General features: G+C 45.1%; 1 long non-coding RNA gene across 1 annotated transcript; it reads left to right on the forward strand.

Annotated features, from left to right (window-relative positions):
* The first annotated feature begins 4236 nt into the window (after positions 1–4236).
* On the forward strand, positions 4237–4770 carry LOC136550920 (uncharacterized). The gene is made up of 3 exons (XR_010782404.1): positions 4237–4336; positions 4398–4463; positions 4523–4770. It is a non-coding gene; the product is annotated as an uncharacterized lncRNA (long non-coding RNA).
* Positions 4771–19137: the final 14367 nt, after the last annotated feature.

Here is a 19137-nt window from a genome sequence, read left to right on the forward strand (position 1 = left end):
TTATGGTCTATTGTGATGCATCCCGTCAAGGACTTGGTTGTGTACTGATGCAAGATGGAAGAGTGATAGCATATGCGTCTCGACAGTTGAAAGAACACGAGAACCATTACCCAACCCATGATCTTGAGTTAGCAGCAATTGTGCATGCCTTGAAGATCTGGAGACACTACTTGATAGGCAACAAGTGTGATATCTATATGGATCACAAGAGCTTGAAGTACTCTTTCACTCAGGAAGATCTAAATATGAGGCAACACCGATGGCTAGAGTTGATCAAGGATTATGACCTAGAAATTCACTATCATCCGGGAAAAGCTAATATAGTCGCAGATGCTCTTAGTCGCAAGAGTTACTGTCACACCTTAATCATAGAATCCGTACCACCTGAGCTCAAGGAAGAAATTGATGATTTCCAACTAGAGATACTACCGCATGGCTTGTTGAATGAGCTCCGCATACAGTATGATCTCATAGATCGCATTCGTCAAGCTCAGAAAAATTGTGAAGAGATCGAATATCTCCATGGCCTGATGAAACTAGGCTACAAGACCAACCACCATGAAGATGAACAAGGGACCATCTAGTTTAAGGATAGAATCTATGTACCTTCTGATCCAGCCCTACAAGAGGAAATTCTGTCAGAAGCCCATGACTCTAAGTATTGTATTCACCCTAGAAGTTCAAAGATGTATCAGGACTTGAAGAAACACTTTTGGTGGAAAGGCATGAAGACGGACATTGCGGGACATGTGGCATGATGTGACACCTGTAATAGAGTCAAGGCTGAATATTAAAGGCCTGTAGGTTTGCTAAAGCCTCTTGACATTCCCGAGTGGAAATGGGAGAGCATATCCATGGATTTCATAGTTGGATTGCCCCGTTCATAGAAAGGTAATGATTCTATCTGGGTGATTGTTGATCGTTTGACCAAGATTGCTCACTTTGTACTAGTTAAGGCCAAGACCAATGCCAAAAAATTAGCAGATTTATATGTTGAGCATATTCTCAGACTACATGGAGCTCCCTCTAGTATTATATCTGTTGATGCAAAAGTGATCTGCAAACACAAAGGGCTAATACCCGAATCGATATCCAAAGCGTGCCAGTCGATTTGACCTGCTAATCGACAAGGATGAAGATACGAACACTTTGGTCCTGACAACAGCGATACGCCCGGAAGTCACGGCCAAGAGGTGCTCACGCGGAACTCGAGAATCACCGAAGGTCGCACTGAAGCGATGCAGCTCGCCGAATCAATGAGAACTCGTAAAAAGGAAAAATATGCAAATTGACGAAGTCGCCGAAAAGTAAGTAGATGCAAATAGGAGTAAAAGTTGGTTTTGATATTGATTGATATATATTCTATTACATTGCCCCTTACTCCATATTTATACCCTGATCTAAAGAGACACAACCAAACACAACTAGGACACCAATCCCATATCTAAGGAAACACGTGACTCTTACACGAATCATAACCTAACAAATACAGAAAAGGAAATCAACTCCTATCTATTTCCTTGTCCGCCTCAATTACGATGGAAATCTCACTGTCCTCCTTCCCATCGGCATACTCCCTATTTCATCGGCAGTAGGCTTCAAGTCTTCCTTCATCGGCATACTCCCTGCTTCATCGGCAGTAGTCTTCAAGTCTTCCTTCATCGGCATACTCCCTGTTTCATCGGCAGTAGTCTTCCAACCTCATCGGCAACGCCCGAGTCCAAATCAACCTTTCCATCGATCAACCCCAGCTATCGGCAACCATTTTTACAAACTGGCTTTCATTGGCTATTAAAGTATTCAATAACTTTCCCCTTGCCGATTAGTCCACTCCGATTATTTTGACACGTGCAAAAAACGGTGTCAACACATGCCCCCCAATTTCGGAGTATAAAACCATTAATGCTCCGAAATTTACTCCAGATAACGCTTGCCTTCGCCCAATTACCGTAACTCATTCTCCAAGCCAAAACTTGATTTGTTATCAAATCCAATCAAATCTAATCTTGATTCACGCACTTCAGTAAATATCGCACAATCGCCAACCACTCTTGCCTTGATTATGATTGAGATACCAAAACAATAACCCATCGGCAAGATCTTAACATGATAATGCTGCCATTTTCAGAATTAAAATATCATGTATCGATATCCCTTCCAAGTCATGATTACTTGTTATCAACTCATCTGTACAATCCCCTGATTATCGCGCGAATAGTTACCATATCCCTCTGCACCGCCTTGACCTATATGCGCGCGTCATAGAGATAAGTCCAAAATACCCTTATTCTGGGCGGCTTATAAATAGATTTCTCCGGAACCCTCATTTTCTATCTTCAGCCTCCAATCCTTGGCATTCTCTCTCTCCGGCGGCGACTCCGATGAACAACCGCGCGACCTCAACCAACAAGAACCCTTCTCCGGCGCTAACTTCAAGTTCTCGGCTCGTATCTCCACCTTCCTCAAGACAATGGCCATCAACTTCGACGTCCCCGCGGTTCGCTCCACTTCCATTACCTTTTACTTTGATCTTTTTGCAAATTTATTCAGTTGGTGATTTTTCCTTTCTTCTGTCTTCTGGATTCCATAACCTTAGGAACTGCGCAACAAATTAATTATCCCAACCGATCAGCCGCACGTCCAATGCCTTGGACCAATGGGCAACCCAGATCCAACCGATCTGATCAATGCAGAGGTTAACAGAATCCCCTTTAGAGCCCAAAATTTCTCTCTGAATTTGTGGAAAGACACATTCCGATCTTGGCCCAAAACCACCAAAGGGTGGAAAGATTGGTATTTGAGGGTTAATAGATCGATGCAAGTATACTGGGCAGAACGAAGGTTAGACCAATGTATCAGGCTCTCTATTACCGATATGCAGAAAAATGAATCAATGATAATTGCAGCTGCTTATTTCTGGTCAGATACGACCAATACTTTTATGTTTGGACATGGCCCAGCTACTCCTACCCTTGCCGATGTCCACATGCTTACTGGCTTGGACATCTCAACTGCCGATGAAGGCTCCATCTATAGTAGAAAGCCTGAATATAGAGTGAATACCCGTAACATCGGCGGTTGGACAGGATATATTCAAGAATACCAGAAAACCGGGACACCTAGCCAGAGGGAACATGCCACATTCCTGAATATGTGGTTAGAAAAATTTATCTTCTGTGGTCGATCAGTAGGACCAACCAACGCCTTCCTCCCTGCAGCTGAACTTCTGGCTAATGGCGTAAGGTTTCCTCTTGGCCGATACCTTCTGAGCTCCACTTATCATCTTCTTCACCAAGTGTCTCAGAAACTTTTGCTTGGCGAACCCATCGGCAACCTGGGAGGCCCGTGGTGGTTTATCAACATGTGGCTGAATGCCCATATGCACAAACGTTTGCAATGGGACTTTTTTGCTCAACAATTCCCACGAGAAATTGCTGAAGATTATGTGCTCGGGGATGATGAATCGGCAACACGCTCACCCCTCAATTTTGGTGAAGCCATAATTGTCCTTCCTGGAACAGAAGCCAACGAAGATCAAATCGGTAGATTCTTTCAAAGCTTCTATAATGGTCTTTCTCGTGATCATAGGGCCTGGGTGCCTTATATCGACGAAGGAAACAGATTCCCCCTTCTTTTCAACTTTGCCGATGACACTCTGAATCAAGATAATGAGCTCATGATGGCTATCATCACTCCCAGGGCAATTCCAGTAAACACATTCGGCAGCGGGAAAAACACCAACATTACATATGAATTTTACAACCCATCGGCAGTATCCCGCCAATTGGCTTTTGGGCAACTGCCAATCAAACTCTGCTTTGCCGATGTGATCAAACCCAGGGAAACAATCACCTGCGGAACAGACTGGAACAAGGTAGTACAACTTTCTCCTGATGCCGATACTACAGATGTTGATATATCCACCTGGACACCAATATCTTTCATCACCGAGTCATACAAGCAATGGTGGCGAGAGTGGAAAGAGCAACTGTTCGCGACTTCTGCTCACACATATCGGCACATGATCGACCCTGAATATGCCATTCCTGACGACACGGTAAGTTTCCTTTAACTCCCTTCTGCTTTTCCCTTCATTTATCAGTAACTGACTCCCTTGTAACAGGTTAACAACCCAGCACCATCGGTGAGCAAAAGTGGGAAACCCTTCAACCTCCGGCCTGTTTCCCCAACATCACCGATCGGCTACAACGCTCCCACCTTAGCCGCTTTGACCCACCAGAAGATTCGTACCAAGACCATCACTTCTAAGTCCAAATTGGCTACATCCAGGGCTACCCCATCGGCCGCTGCTACAACCTTGGTCAAAGCCTTTAAGGTAACAACCTTGTTTATTTTCACTTATGCCGATCACAAACTATATTAACCTTAATCATCAGGGGGTAAGAGCTGCTACGGGATCGTCATCGGCAATTCCGCCGATATCAAGCACCACTCCTTCAGAGGTAGCTTCTTGACTTTACATTTTATCTGTTAAATATCATATCTTACACTTGTTTTGCAGCAACAATTGGGTACATCGGCAAACGTACCAGATGCCCAAGCTTCACAACCAACAAGTGTCGATGCCCCCCAGCCAATCGTTGCCGATGTCCAAGCAAAGCGCAAAGCTTCAACAGATACTGAAGCACAGCCAAAACGACAAAGGTCTATGCCGATCCCTACATCTGCCCCAATGTCATCGGTCATCATACCTCAAGAGCCCACCACCGATGAAGTCACAGAGGATATCCCATCGGCAAGCTCAGCCGATCCACACGACATACTCCAAGTTGCTTCCTCTAGTCAAGCACAGGAAATTGCCTTGAAACAGGTAAACCGATCAACCTATCTGATTTTACAATACTCATACTTACCCCTGATTGATCTCCTTGTCTTTCTCTCAGGAACAAGATTCCCCGAACAACCTATTTTCTTTTGCCATTGACATTTCTGACGACGATGGAGAGGAAACAAGTTCTTCCCTTGCACTGGGAACAATATCGGCAGAGACTAAATCCAAGTTGGAAACCCTCCTGAACTTGCTACAGCAAGGTACCGCCCAACTGGTAGATGACTCGGACCCCGCAAAGGCAATTTTCAAAACAATTCGTGGCCAGGTCCCTGCCGATGTTGAAGAAATACTCTTCCCAGCAGCTCACTTAGAAAGCCGTCAACTGCAATATCAACGGGCTGCTCAGCGCATTGCCGATAGAGCAGCTCAAGCTCAACTTAAAGAAGAGATGCTACAACTGAAACAAATCGCTGATGAGAAGCACAAGGGCATCGTCAACTTGCAGACTTCGGGTGCTGCACTCAAGCAGAAAATCTTGGATCTATCGGCAAGGAAGGCAGCTCTATTGGCCGAATTGAAAGAAATCGATGCAGCCTTAACTCATGCTCAACAAGAAGAAAGCCAGCTACCCAATGCCGTCAAAGCTCTTCAGCAAGAAAGAGATATCCAAGCTCGCAAAGCTTTAGCCATGAAGAAGAAACTCAAGCCTGTGGAAGGTGCTGCCGATGACGATATCAAAGAAATGGAAGAAGCCGACCAGATTCGCCTGCGTGCGATATTAGCTATCCAATCCTTGCTGAACGTGTAATCTTATTTATTGTATCGGCACTTTATGAGACATTGATACCCTTGCATAATTCTAGCCGATAGTACTGTTATCGGCACTTATACTTTTATGCATCTGTCCAGATACTAGGGTAATATTTCTTTAAATATTTTCCATTTAACGCTCTGGGAAACACAACCCCTTCGAGGGTTTCTAAAATATATGCATTACCAGGAATAGACTGATTTATCCGATATGGACCTTCCCAATTAGGAGACCACTTTCCAAACTTTGAACTTTTAGCCCCAATCGGTAAAATCAATTTCCAGACCAGATCTCCATCGGCAAACTCTTTTACTTTCACCTTCTTGTCATACCATCTAGCTACTCTTTTCTTATTTTCTTCAATACTAACTAAAGCCCTTAACCGATGACCCGCCACATCTTCCAACTCATCCTTCATAAGAGTATCATAATCATCGGTTGTCAGCTGATTTTGAGAACGTATTCGTCTAGAGCCAACCTTAATTTCCCAAGGCAATACTGCATCGTGTCCATATACTAACTGATAAGGCGTTACTTTGGTTGCACCATGATATGACATCCGATATGACCACAAGGCTTCATTTAATACTGTATGCCACCTCCTAGGATTTTCTTCAATTTTGCGCTTAATGAGTTTGATGATCCCTTTGTTAGAAGCCTCAGCTTGACCATTAGCTTGAGCATAATATGGAGAAGAATTTAAAATTTTAATTCCCATACCTACAGCAAACTCATCAAATTCTCCTGATGTAAACATAGTACCCTGATCGGTAGTGATAGTCTGAGGAATACCAAATCGGTAAACAATATGCTCTTTCACAAAATCAATCATATTGACCGATGTCACCTTCTTTAAAGGAATTGCCTCAACCCACTTTGTGAAATAATCGGTAGCAACCAGAATAAATTTATGTCCTTTACTCGATGGCGGATAGATCTGACCAATGAGATCAATAGCCCATCCCCGGAACGGCCATGGTTTGATTATAGGATTCATAGCCGATGCAGGCGCTCTTTGAATATTACCAAACTTTTGACACCCCTGGCATCCCTTAAAATATTTAAAACAATCTTCAAGAATAGTCGGCCAATAGTACCCATTCCTTCTGATCATTCATTTCATCTTGAAAGCCGATTGATGTGCCCCACATACTCCTTCATGAATTTCACCCATCAAGCTTTTCGATTCATCATTGCTAACACATCTGAGTAAAACTCCATCTATAGTTCGATAATATAATTCATCATCGAGGAGCACATATTTGGTAGCTTGGAACCTTATACGTCTCTCAACCTTTCTACATGGATCCTTTAAATAATCGACAATCTCTTTCCTCCAGTCATCGGTATCAACTGCCGATGTTAGCACTTCCTGAATAGGCTGATACCCTGAAGCATGCTGAGCTAGTCGATTAGCTTCCTCATTATGCAATTGAGAGATATGTTCAAGACGAAAATCTCTAAATCCTTTCAACAATTGCAAACATCTTTCATAATACGAAATCAAAGCTTCACTTCGGCATTCATAAATTCCAGCTAATTGATTTATAACTAGCATAGAATCGCCAAAGATTTCAACAACATCGGCACGTATCTCCTTCAGCAATTCTAACCCCTTTATCAAGGCTTGGTATTCAGCTTGATTATTTGTCGCTGTAGCAACAATCGGCAACGAAAACTCATACTTCTTTCCTTGAGGTGAAATTAAGACAATGCCGATACCCGCTCCTTCACCACATGTGGACCCATCGAAGAAAAGTGTCCAGGGAGCAATCCCCAGAGAATCCACCGTATTACAATGCTGAGTGACAAAATCAGCCATCACTTGCCCTTTAACTGCCTTAGTTGATTTGTAGCGTAGCTCAAATTCTGATAATGCTAAAATCCATTTGCCGATTCTACCACTTAATATCGGCATCGACAGCATATACTTGACCACATCGTCTTTGCATATGACCATACATTCGGCAGATAACAAATAATGCCTTAATTTGACACAAGAAAAGTATAAGCACAGACACAATTTCTCGATAGCCGAATACCTCGTCTCAGCATCCACTAATCTTCTGCTCAAATAATAAACAACACGCTCCTTCCCTTCAAATTCTTGAATAAGAGCTGAACCGATAACTGTATCATCAGCTGACAAATACAACCTGAAAGGCTTCCCATGTTGAGGTGGAACTAGCACTGGAGGATTTGATAAATATTTCTTAATTTCATCAAGGGCTAATTGCTGTTCAACTCCCCATACAAATTCCTGATCAGCTTTTAATTTAAGTAGTGGGCTGAAAGCCTTGATCTTACCCGACAGATTAGATATGAATCTTCTAATGAAATTAATCTTACCGATCAAAGATTGCAATTCAGTCTTATTGGCAGGAGCAATCACCTTGTTAATTGCATCAATAGACTTCCTACTGATTTCAATGCCCCGTTGATGCACCATAAAACCCAAGAATTGTCCTGCCGATACACCGAATGCACATTTATTAGGATTCATCTTCAATCCATGCCTCCTTGTGCACTCCAGTATCTTTCGCAGATCGGCTAAATATGCTGTGATATCTCCAGACTTAATCACTACATCATCAATGTAGATCTCCACTAATGTGCCGATGTACTCATGAAAAATAAAGTTCATAGCCCTTTGATAAGTAGCACCGGCATTTTTCAAACCAAACGTCATGACTATCCACTCGAACAACCCCACATGTCCTGGACATCTGAAAGCAGTCTTGGGAATATCCTCCTCAGCCATGAATATTTGATTGTAACCTGCATTACCATCCATGAAGCTAATAATTTGATGTCCAGCCGCAGCATCAATCAACAAATCAGCAATCGGCATTGGATAGCCATCCATCGGTGTGGCTTTGTTGAGATTCCTGAAATCAATACAAACACGAAGTTTTCCATTTTTCTTATAAACAGGAACCACATTAGAGATCCACTCTGCGTATCGACATTGCCGAATAAACTTTGCTTCAATTAATTTAGTTATTTCGGCCTTAATGTCAGGAAGTACATTAGGGTTACATCGGCGCGCTGGCTACTGATGTGGCCGAAATCCAGATTTGATAGGTAACCGATGTTCAACTATCGATCGGTCTAATCCAGGCATCTCAGTATAATCCCAAGCAAAACAATCTTTATATTCTTTTAACAAATCTGTTATTCGCTGCTTACACTTGGAATCTAACTTAGCACTAATAAAAGTAGGTCTTGACCTATCACCATCACCGATATCTACTTCTACTAAATCATCTGCCGATGTGAACCCTTGACCTAATTTTCCATCATCGGCAAACCTATCCATTAAAACTCCTCTTCAGAACCGACTGCTTGGATCGGTGGAATTTCATAATCAGCAACTCTAAGGAACTCTTTTTCCCAAGCTTCTCCTGATATGCATTTAGTTCGCTCATAAGTATCTGATTCTGCCGATGCAATGATATAAGAAGAATCATCAGGGACAACCTCAATCTTATCCCCAATCCACTGTATGAGGCATTGATGCATTGTAGAAGGAACACAACAATTAGCATGAATCCAATCCCTCCCTAGAAGTAGATTATATGCACCCTTGCCACTGATAACAAAGAACGTCGTTGGCAAGGTTTTGCTGCCGATGGTCAATTCAACGCACACTGCCCCTTTAGCCGGTGATACATTGCCTTCAAAATCTTTCAACATCATATCGGTTTTGGTCAAGTCTTGATCTCCCTTACCAAGTTTCCGATACATCACGTAAGGCATAATATTAATCGCAGCCCCTCCATCAATAAGTACCTTAGACACAGGCTGCCCATCAACTCTGCCCTTCACAAATAAAGCCTTAAGATGCTGTCTCTCGTCATCGGTAGGTTTCTCAAAAACAGCCATCATTGGATCTAGTGTTAGCTGAGCTACTTGATCAGAGAGAACAACTTCTTCCTCATCATCAGATAGTGCCAGAAACTCCATCGGCAACATGAATACCATATTAACATCTGCCGATGGACCCTTATTTTTGTGTTTTACCTGCCACTGCTGATGACCAGGCCTTTCATTGGAGGAATTTTCCTCCTGGTATAAATCCTCCTGACGCTCACGTTGCATCCTCCTTCTCTGCGTCTTTGTCAGACCCTCTGGGCACCATCGAGGAAACTTGGTTTTCCAAACCGGCTGATAACAAGTCCTAGTTGGTTCTACACGACGTATATTAGGGTCCCTGTAGAATATTTCCTCATCGGGAACTCTTGCGTTTGCCATCTCCTCAAGCTCCTCTTGATTCCTTGGAAAATATCCAGCGCGTTTACCAAGCCTCTCATGTACACTAAGTCTGCCCCCCAGCCGATCATGCACCGATGCTCTGCCTTTGATCGGCTCGTTGATAGACAAACCCTGATTACCACGTTGAAACCTCCTTTCTGAACGATTGACTCCGTAATAACCATTACACTCAGGGCAATTTTCAACAGTTGGCAATTTAATACCTTCTTCCCAGCAATGGATGAAGAACGGACATCTCCAATGATCTTTATGTCGATTCCACTCTTCCTGACGTCTCATTTCTTGCTGTTGCCGATATCGGTCATTACGCTGACGCCAACCCTCCTGCTGCCTTCGATGAGTAATCACAATGCCAGGTCGAGGAGGTTTTTTGGAACTACTGCTTTCTCCTAGCAAACCCTTACTCTTTGCATCATCGGTAGTTATCCGATGTTGGGGGTCTACTGACGCGTTTTTCTCAGCAGCCTCTGACGTCAATACCTTGGTCTTTCCTTTGGCATCCAACATATTTGCTGGAAAAGGGTGTTGATCAATTTTCATCGGCTTCTGGGTCTTGGAAGTACCAAACTTAATTCTCCCAGATTCAATAGCCGATTGTAACTGTTGCCTGAATACCTTGCACTCATTTGTACTGTGTGAAGTTGCATTGTGCCATTTGCAGTACAAAATCTTCTTCAACTCTTCTGCCGATGGGATTACGTGATTAGGTGACAGCTTAATTTGGCCCTCTTGAAGCAGAAGATCAAATATTTTATCGGCCTTGGTGATATCAAAGGTAAACTTTTCTGGCTCTTTTTGACCAAAGGGACATGATATCGGCTTTTTATTCTTAACCCACTCAGCTAAGCCGATAACTGGTTCTTCATCAGAGTCAGAATCTCCTACTTCTTCAACAAATGATACCTTTTTACTCCAGTTCTTTTTAGGTTCAAAAACCCTAGTATCTTGATCAGAGATCCTTTGCACAAGATGACTGAGGCTTTCAAACTCCTGAGAAGCATATCTGTCCTTAAGATGTGGCAATAACCCTTGGAAAGCCAAATCGGCAAGCTGCCGATCATCCAGCACCAGGCTGTAGCACTTATTTTTTACATCTCGTAGCCTTTGTACAAAGCTCTCTACCGATTCATCATTACGCTGTCTCAATTTTACTAAATCGGTAAGCTTCTTTTCATGGATTCCAGCAAAGAAATACTTATGGAATTGTTTTTCTAGATCAACCCAAGTAATAATAGAATTTGGTGGCAATGAAATGAACCATGTAAATGCTGATCCAGACAAAGATGATGAAAATAATCGAACTCTTAATTCATCTCTGTTAGCTGCCTCTCCACATTGAATAATGAAGCGATTGACATGTTCCATTGTTGATGTATCATCTTGTCCAGAGAATTTAGTGAAATCCGGTACCTTGTACCGATTTGGGAGAGGAATTAAATCGTATGCAGGAGGGTATGGAGTCCGATAAGAATAAGTATTGACCTTGGGCTTTATCCCAAACTGATCCTTCATAATCTCTGCTATCTTATCGGCCCAAAATGCATCAGCCTCCTGCTGACGAACTGGTTGAATTTCTACAGGAGGTGCCTGCTGACATCCCTCCACATATCTTTGTGGCCCACGATCTCCAGCAATCGGCATATTTGCCGTTACTTGTGGTCCATTAACCTGTTGGAAAGGATTCATCGGCTGGGCTGCCGATGCTTGATTCTGGAAACCAGCTTGCATATGACCTTGTTGAATCCCTGCAACCTGCTGATTTCGCTGAACTGTATGTTGAACAGGTAACTGTCCTGACCAATCATTATTAGAACTCATCGGTATAAAACTTACCGATGGCTGGTAATTTGCTGATATTGTTGGATAATTATAACTGGTTTGAGGCATGAACTGAACCCCAGTTTGACTCATAGCAGGGGCTTTCTGCTGCATCGGCAGTACGCTCGCCGATGGACTTGAATTGAATGTTTGAAGCATAGGCATCTGGAAACCTCCTGGAGTTGGTTGTACAGAAGTAGTTGCGGCATATTGAGGCACTTGAGCCATCGGCGAAACGGCCGATGATATAGGCGCTCTTCCTGCTGCATCAAATACTTGAGGTAATCTAGGATTGAAAGCAGATGACTCTGGAGGCATGCCATATCCCCACCAATTAGTAGGAATCTGGTTATTCTGAGACACAGGGCCTGACATAGCTGATGCCGATAGATCTGTATTAAGCTGAACTCGCCCTCCTGGTAACACCTGATCTGATTGTATCGGTGTAGATTGTATATTAGGTGAGCCTGCCAATACTGGAGGGGAAGTAACTTCTGTACCCACAACGGCCGAAGGAGCCGATGGAGTTTTGACAGATGCCGGCTCTGGTTGATGATAGGCAGGCCCAACGTAATGTGGTGCCGCTTGTCCTTCTTTGAGAGTTCGAACCATAGCATTATGAACAGTATTGGACAGCACATTGGAATGATTAATCAAAGCATGATTTACTGCAGAATTAACCATCTCTTGAAGTTTACCAAGATTGGAGTCAAAGGTAACCTGCCGAGGCAACGGCAAATCTTGCTTCTGGATGACTTGTCCACTCTTGTTCAAGCTAAACGATCTCAGACAAAGCTGCTTGTATTCTTCTACAGCCTTTTCCATAGCCTGCCTCTGTTCTTCCTTGAGATCTTCTTCTGATACTGCGATAATGTTCCCTGGATCGATCTCGGAGTTGAACATATTGGTTGAAGTGTCCCACCGGGCGTGCCAAAAGATGTGTTGATGCAAAAGTGATCTGCAAACACAAAGGGCTAATACCCGAATCGATATCCAAAGCGTGCCAGTCGATTTGACCTGCTAATCGACAAGGATGAAGATACGAACACTTTGGTCCTGACAACAGCGATACGCCCGGAAGTCACGGCCAAGAGGTGCTCACGCGGAACTCGAGAATCGCCGAAGGTCGCACTGAAGCGATGCAGCTCGCCGAATCAATGAGAACTCGTAAAAAGGAAAAATATGCAAATTGACGAAGTCGCCGAAAAGTAAGTAGATGCAAATAGGAGTAAAAGTTGGTTTTGATATTGATTGATATATATTCTATTACATTGCCCCTTACTCCATATTTATACCCTGATCTAAAGAGACACAACCAAACACAACTAGGACACCAATCCCATATCTAAGGAAACACGTGACTCTTACACGAATCATAACCTAACAAATACAGAAAAGGAAATCAACTCCTATCTATTTCCTTGTCCGCCTCAATTACGATGGAAATCTCACTGTCCTCCTTCCCATCGGCATACTCCCTATTTCATCGGCAGTAGGCTTCAAGTCTTCCTTCATCGGCATACTCCCTGCTTCATCGGCAGTAGTCTTCAAGTCTTCCTTCATCGGCATACTCCCTGTTTCATCGGCAGTAGTCTTCCAACCTCATCGGCAACGCCCGAGTCCAAATCAACCTTTCCATCGATCAACCCCAGCTATCGGCAACCATTTTTACAAACTGGCTTTCATTGGCTATCAAAGTATTCAATAACTTTCCCCTTGCCGATTAGTCCACTCCGATTATTTTGACACGTGCAAAAAACGGTGTCAACAATATCTGATCGTGGTCCTCAGTTTGTGTCCCGATTCTAGGAAGCTTTGCACAAGTCCATCGGAACCAAACTTGACTTCAGTACCGCTTATCACCCACAGACAGATGGATAGACAGAACAAGTAAATTAGATCTTAGAAGACATGATTCGCGCTAGTGTATTGAATTATGGCTCTGATTGGGAGAAATGCTTACCCTATACAGAGTTCTCTTACAACAACAGCTACCAAGCTAGTATCAAGATGTTGCTGTTTGAAGCTCTCTATGGTAGACCTTGTAAGACGCCTTTGATGTGGTCTCAACCGGGTGAAAGATCGTTCTTTGATTCCATTAAGATTCAAGATGCAGAAGAAGGAGTTGCTCAAGTGAAGGATAATTTGAGAATTGCTCAAAGTCGATACAAGAGCTATGCTGATAAAAGGAGAAGAGAACTTGAGTTCAATGTGGGAGACTTCGTCTATCTCAAGGTATCCCCGCTACGTGGAACTGTCAGATTCCATATGAAAGGAAAGCTTGCCCCTAGATTTGTTGGCCCATACAAGATTTGCAAGAGGATTGGAAAGCTCGCCTACAAACTTGAGCTACCCAAGGAATTAATGGGTGTACATCCCGTATTCTATGTCTCACAACTACGCAAGTGTTTGAGAGTGCCCGATGAAGTAATTCCAACTGATACACTTGACATTCAAGATACACTTGAGTATAAAGAACATCCTATCAGAATTCTGGGCAGAGATACCAAAGAGACCCAAAGCAAGACTATTCCTATGTGCAAGATCCAATGGAGCAATCACACTGAAAGAGAAGCAACATGGGAGAAAGAGTCTAACCTCCGGCTATGATATCCTTATCTTTTCGAGGAGTACGTTACGCTTTAATCTCGAGGACAAGATTCTATCAAGGGGTAGGACTATAACAACCAAAAAAATCCACACACCAAAAATACCAACTGCAATTTTTTTTTTCTCAAAACTCCCATGTGATGATGAGTGTCATGTATAGAAACCCAACCTAAGAGATGCATTAGGTCTAACCCCAACCTAAGCCAACACATAAGCATGGCATGTCATTTGTTGATTATGATTATTTAATTTCTAACGAATAAAGTGATGCATACATTGTTAACTCAAATTGTGATTTGGATTTCCATTTGTTTTATGTTATGCTTAACAACTCTTGTAAAGAAAAACACCATAAAGTAATTACTATTCAAACCAAAGGATAAAGGTGTAAAAAGAGAAAACTAATTCTATTTTTATATATATAACAAACTACACCTATGTTGATATACAAAATAGCTAAATAAATTTCTAATATATATAAAAGAATGTGGTGGGCCCCATATCTAAAACTCCAATGAATTTGGTGCACCCATTTTGAATTCAAATACCCAAACCAAATTTGAATTCAAATCAAGGAAGAAGAAAAAGAAAACAGAAAAAGGAAATGAGGAAGAGGGCCTCGCAGCCCAAGCTTGCTCGGCTTCGCAGGCCCAGCCAGCCCCATCGCGGCCGCCTTCCACCCAGCGCACGTGCAGCAGCAGGCCGGCCCGACTCGCGCGCGGCCCACGCAACCAGCCAGCGTGCTACTCACGCCCACGCACCCATCTACCTCGCTTGCTGCCATTGCCCGCTGGACCCCGCATGTCAGCCGCACAGCACGCCACAGTGTTGTCTTCCCCCATGCCTCAACTGCCACGCGACCGGAGGCCGATAGCCATGGCAGGGGTGGGCCAGGGGGGTCATGCCCGGGGCACGGCCTTGTCCCCTTGGCGCCGTGCCCATGCAACCACGCATGGCCATTGGATGAGATGCACACGCCTCCAATCCTCCTCAATCTCCAGCCGCCGATCACCGAGCTCCATGGCCGAGCTTGGCTATAAGAGCCCTGGTCCCGGTTGCCCTAGCGCGTTCCCATCACCTCGCCACCACTTGGTGGCCATCCACTGCACACCCGAGCCAGAGAGAAGAGGGAGAAGAGGAAGAAGAAGGGGGAAAAAGCGCCGAAGCCACTACGGGGAGGGGGAAAAGCTCGCCGGAGCCAGAGCTGGAGCGGGCAACGTTGCACGGCTCTGCATCTAGAGCTACATGGCCACAACCCGCCACTGCACCGCTATCCATTCGACTCCAACACCAACGGTGAGCCCCCGGTTCTTCCTCTGCTCGCCGCCGGACTTTGCCACTCCGGCCATGGCGCTCCACACCGTGAGCGCATAGGCCAGGGCCGTCTCTGGCCGCTGGGAACACACACACCCACGCACACACCCATGACCACGCCGTGACCACCCCGCTGGAGCCTCGTAGTTCACCCACGTGCCTCGCCGTCATCACCATGTTGCCATGGCCACCGAGGAGCCCCCTACCGGCCACATGGGAACCCGAAGGCCCGCCTTGAGCCCTAGACGCCTTCGCCGTGCCCCCATGGATCCACAGAAGCCTTTACCCGCCCAGCCGAGCCATCAGGAAGCCTGCATGCGTGACTTCACCGTCGGTAAGCACCGCCGAGCCGCCGTTCGCCGTGGCCAGCGCCTTGGTGAGCCCCGGCTGCCACCTAGACCCCACCATCACAGTCGCCGAGACCTAGTAGTGTTTTTTCCCTCATCAATTAGGCGCTAGCGCCGCTATGGAAGCTTGCCGATGAGCACGTCGCTGGCGGGAACACGCCGGCAAGGAAGCAGGGAAAATTCCCTTGCCGGCCACACACGCATGAAACCGGTGCATGTGGACCACAGAGATAAGGAAGGAAGGATGGACGCGGTTCACTGGAAGGAGACGCGGTCCATGGACCAGCGCGTCTTGGTCCACCGTGAGCCACGCCCACGCCCATAGCCGAAGCCCACAGCCCAGTGGGGGCCTAAGGCCATGACGTGGCAGCACCACAGCTTACCACGTGTCTGGCCTGGCCCGGCCCAGACCGGCCCAACCCGAAGCCCATCGGAGCCCGTTTAAGACCTGGCCCATGTTGACCGTTGACCGGTCAACGTTTACAATTGACCTAACCCCACATGTCAGTGGCACGGACACTCTAGACCCACATGTCAGATGCTGACGTCACACGGGACCCACACGTTAGAAGCCAACACAGCCAGGGTGATGTCAGCAGCCCTGGTCCCACATGTCAGTGACCCTAACCGTTGACCGTAGACCGTTGACCGTTGACTCGTCGTTGATTGACGTTGACTTTGACCGGACCCACATGTTAGTGACCCAAGAGTCCCTGGGCCCACTTGTCAGAACTGATGACGTTGCTGACGTCATGCTGACGTCAGCTGGACCCCACCTGTCAGCTCAGAACCGAGACGATGACGTCATGCTGACATCAGCATGCCACGTGGACCAGTCACTGCGTGACACGTGTCAGCCCAGGATTAATTTAGCCTTTTTACATTTTCAGAAATGATTTAAACTTTAGAAATTCATAACTAATTCATACGACCTCAGAAAAATACAAAACTAGGACCAAAATTCATCTAAAATCGAGCTTTACGCAATGAACCCATGTTTGAGTGCATTTGGCTCTTTTGAATTTCCATTGCTTCTTTGTGCTATTCTATAGACGTCGCTAACGCGACCGTAATGCGATCGTTTGCAGACTCAGAGGAGAATCAGACGGACGAGGATCATGAGTACCGTGAGGAGAACGGAGACGACTGCACTGAAGGTGCCACATCCCACCCAATCTTGTAGCACCTATTATGCATGGCTAATATAGAACCGCTATTGCTTTACTTTATTGTTGTATTCACACTATGATAGGACTTGCATGGTAGTATGCTTACTTGATGGCCTTTACCTTGACGCAACCTTACCCTTGCTCACTCCGCTGTTAGGCTAGTCACATGCTCGCTACTATATTTCGTTGCTTATTACTTCTACTATGCTTGCACTACATTGATGCGTGGTGGAAAACTGGTGTTATCTGGACTATGGGGAGAGTGCTGCGTGTGTGACTTGGGTGCGTGGAGGGTGAGGGCTATGTCAACCAAGTTGGAGTATACGACGAGCCTAGGGCAAGTCTTGCCATGGGATGCTACCTGGGCATCCCTGGAATGGTACCTGTGGTGGGTAAATGGTATATGAGGTGGCCTTGGGTGTGAACCTGTGATGGGAGGAGCCCAAGGTGGAGGTGCTATGGTGGCACGGTAAATGGAAACCTTAATGGAGATATTCTGACTTGGTCACCCCTAAGGACTTACTAGTACTCAGATTTACTGGGAAGCCTTATGTACCACTCGCCCTATATGGTGCGGGACGGTCGGACTACTTGGTAGGATATTGCCACTACTGCTAGGTTGATAGCGGACAGTGTAAGGAGGTACGGGGCGTGGAGGATTTTCCCCACACCCTTCCGAGACTTCATGGAGACCTTGTGGACCCGGCTCATGACTCATAGTTTCAGCCACCCCAGACTAGACTTGGGGTGTACTAGGGCTGAATGGTAGAGTGGCATTATCCTAGGCTAGCAAGCGGCTGGAATCAGCCCAATTGACGACGGTCAGCGAGGAAGGCAGATCTTGTGGTTATGTAAAACCTCTGCAGAGTGTATGGTTGATCGATCGATACATGTGCTGACTTGTCGGCTATGGACCTTTCCTGGGTTTCGCTTAAACTAGATAGTGAGATGAGTCCTTCTCTTCTTCCCCCGTGAGAGAGTGTCGTTCGTAGCCAGGGGCTATGGGCCTTGAGACAGTGCCGAGAGGGAGTTGGCCTGTCGACTGAGTGATGGTATGGTTAAGGTATGGTGATGGTATGGAGATGGTGGTATATCGATCCCAAGATCGAAACCTGGCTCTGGGAAGGGAATGGGGTGGAATGTGTGTGGGAATGGTGTTAAAACTTGACCAACTATTAATATATATACTTGATATGCTACTGCATAGGAAACCCCAGCCTTATAGGTTCCCTTGATTATATCCAACTTGCATCCAATTTCCACAAAGCAAATGCTCATAGGGTTGGGAGTGGCCAGTACAAATCGTACTGATAAATTTTGGCACACAGGTTCTGCTGAGGAGTATAGCTCCGAGGAGTTTGACGGTTGAGGGGTTCATGCCTACGCTCGAGTTTGGCGATCTTATCTTCAAGCTGCTTCTGAATGAATGCTACTTTTGATTCCGCCAATGCGACGATGTAATAATTTATGTAATTCCGCACTATTTGTAATCTGATATTATCGTTGTATGGATGTGATATTCGATTGGAATTTGGGTAATATGATCTACCACGGTCTTATTACACTTCGACTCTGTGGTTTTCCCTTCGCGGAAATTGGGGTTGTTTCACTCACCATAGGTCGGGTGGGTGGGTCATGGCAGCTGATGCGAGCAGCAGTGGCGGTGGCAGTTGAGGACGGCGATGAGAAGGCGACGGCGGTGTTTTTCAGCAAAATTCGGTGAAGCCAGATGTTGAAGACGAGGGCAAAAAAGGTAATTTCTCCCTTCTCTCTGCTGATATGAGAAATGAATAAAATAATAAGCACGGTGTGTTATGGCAAATGCACACGGTTTTGTAATGGTACTGGACAAATTTCGGTTGTTGCGGTGTCCTGTAGCAAAATTTCCTATTTATATTTACCCCCTATTTTTAGCTCTATCCGTTGAAATTGGAATAATTAAAAGAATTTTAAAGAGGGGGGAGCGGGGCATCTAGACAACTGGTAAAAAACGACTGAGGT

This window comes from Miscanthus floridulus, chromosome 4, assembly GCF_019320115.1.
Source record: "Miscanthus floridulus cultivar M001 chromosome 4, ASM1932011v1, whole genome shotgun sequence".
Taxonomy (NCBI): domain Eukaryota; kingdom Viridiplantae; phylum Streptophyta; class Magnoliopsida; order Poales; family Poaceae; genus Miscanthus; species Miscanthus floridulus.